The sequence below is a fragment of the Heloderma suspectum genome, chromosome 13 (assembly GCF_057233095.1).
Source record: "Heloderma suspectum isolate Gila_16-S chromosome 13, 16-S_ref, whole genome shotgun sequence".
Taxonomy (NCBI): Eukaryota; Metazoa; Chordata; class Lepidosauria; order Squamata; family Helodermatidae; genus Heloderma; species Heloderma suspectum.
Window position 1 is genome coordinate 33,915,001 of NC_139470.1, and position 2,500 is coordinate 33,917,500.

Here is a 2,500-nt window from a genome sequence, read left to right on the forward strand (position 1 = left end):
TATGGTTAGGGTTAGGGTTGGGGTTAGGGTTAGGGTTGAGTTAGGTATAGGGTTAGGGTTAGGGTTAGGGTTGGGGTTAGGGTTAGGGTTAGGGTTAGGGTTGGGGTTAGGTATAGGGTTAGGGTTAGGGTTAGGGTTGGGGTTAGGTTTAGGGTTAGGGTTAGGGTTAGGGTTAGGGTTAGGGTTGGGGTTAGGTATAGGGTTAGGGTTAGGGTTAGGGTTAGGGTTAGGGCTGGGGTTAGGGTTGAGTTAGGTATAGGGTTAGGGTTAGGGTTAGGGTTAGGGTTAGGGTTAGGGTTGGGGTTAGGGTTAGGGTTAGGGTTGGGGTTAGGGTTAGGGTTAGGGTTGAGTTAGGTAGAGGGTTAGGGTTAGGGTTAGGGTTAGGGTTAGGTTTGGGGTTAGGTATAGGGTTATGGTTAGGGTTAGGGTTAGGGTTAGGGTTAGGGTTAGGGTTAGGGTTGGGGTTAGGGTTAGGGTTGAGTTAGGTATAGGGTTAGGGTTAGGGTTAGGGTTAGTGTTAGGGTTGAGATAGTTATAGGGTTAGGGTTGGGGTTAGGGTTAGGGTTAGGGTTAGGGTTAGGGTTGGGGTTAGGGTTAGGGTTGAGTTAGGTATAGGGTTAGGGTTAGGGTTAGGGTTGGGGTTAGGTATAGGGTTGGGGTTAGGGTTAGGGTTAGGGTTAGGGTTAGGGTTAGGGATGGGGTTAGGGTTAGGGTTGAGTTAGGTATAGGGTTAGGGTTAGGGTTAGGGTTAGGGTTAGGGTTGGGGTTAGTGTTAGGGTTTGGATTAGGGTTAGGGTTAGGTTTAGGGTTAGGTTTAGGGTTAGGGTTAGGGTTGGGGTTAGGGTTAGGGTTGAGTTAGGTATAGGGTTAGGGTTGGGGTTAGGGTTAGGGTTAGGGTAAGGGTTGGGGTTAGGGTTGAGTTAGGTATAGGGTTAGGGTTAGGGTTAGGGTTGGGGTTAGGGTTATGGTTAGGGTTAGGGTTAGGGTTAGGGTTAGGGTTAGGGTTGGGGTTAGGGTTAGGGTTAGGGTTAGGGTTAGGGTTAGGGTTAGGGTTGGGGTTAGGGTTAGGGTTGAGTTAGGTATAGGGTTAGGGTTGGGGTTAGGGTTAGGGTTAGGGTTAGGGTTGGGGCTAGCGTTAGGGTTAGGGTTAGGGTTAGGGTTAGGGTTGGGGTTAGGGTTAGGGTTGGGGTTAGGGTTAGGGTTGAGTTAGGTATAGGGTTAGGGTTAGGGTTAGGGTTAGGGTTAGGGTTAGGGTTGCGGTTAGGGTTAGGGTTGAGTTAAGTATAGGGTTAGGGTTAGGGTTAGGGTTAGGGTTAGGGTTGGGGTTAGGGTTAGGGTTGGGGTTAGGGTTAGGGTAAGGGTTAGTGTTAGGGTTAGGGTTAGGGTTGAGTTAGGTATAGGGTTAGGGTTGGGGTTAGGGTTAGGGTTAGGGTTAGGGTTAGGGTTAGGGTTAGTGTTAGGGTGAGGGTTAGAATTAGGGTTAGGGTTGAGTTAGGGTTAGGGTTGGGGTTAGGGTTAGGGTTGAGTTAGGTATAGGGTTAGGGTTAGGGTTAGGGTTAGGGTTAGGGTTAGGGTTAGGGGTAGGGTTAGGGTTAGGGTTAGGGTTAGGGTTGAGTTAGGTATAGGGTTAGGGTTGGGGTTAGGGTTAGGGTTAGGGTTAGGGTTAGGGTTGGGGTTAGGGTTAGGTTTAGGGTTAGGGTTAGGGTTAGGGTTGAGTTAGGTATAGGGTTAGGGTTGGGGTTAGGGTTAGGTTTAGGGTTAGGGTTAGGGTTAGGGTTAGTGTTAGTGTTAGGGTGAGGGTTAGGGTTAGGGTTAGGGTTGAGTTAGGGTTAGGGTTGGGGTTAGGGTTAGGGTTGAGTTAGGTATAGGGTTAGGGTTAGGGTTAGGGTTAGGGTTAGGGTTAGTGTTAGGGTTAGGGTTGAGTTAGGTATAGGGTTAGGGTTGGGGTTAGGGTTAGGGTTAGGTTTAGGGTTAGGGTTAGGGTTAGGGTTAGGGTTAGGGTTGAGTTAGGTATAGGGTTAGGGTTGGGGTTAGGGTTAGGGTTAGGGTTAGGGTTAGGGATAGGGTTGGGGTTAGGGTTAGGGTTAGGGTTAGGGTTAGGGTTAGGGTTAGGGTTGAGTTAGGTATAGGGTTAGGGTTGGGGTTAGGGTTAGGGTTAGCGTTAGGGTTGAGTTAGGTATAGGGTTAGGGTTGGGGTTAGGGTTAGGGTTAGGGTTAGAGTTAGGGTTGGGGTTAGGGTTAGGGTTGAGTTAGGTATAGGGTTAGGGTTAGGGTTGGGGTTAGGGTTAGGGTTGGGGTTAGGGTTAGGGTTAGGGTTAGGGTTAGGGTTAGGGTTAGGGTTGGGGTTAGGGTTAGGGTTGAGTTAGGTATAGGGTTAGGGTTAGGGTTAGGGTTAGGGTTAGGGTTGGGGTTAGGGTTAGGGTTAGGGTTAGGGTTGAGTCAGGTATAGGGTTAGGGTTGGGGTTAGGGTTAGGGTTAGGGTTAGGGTTAGGGTTAGGGT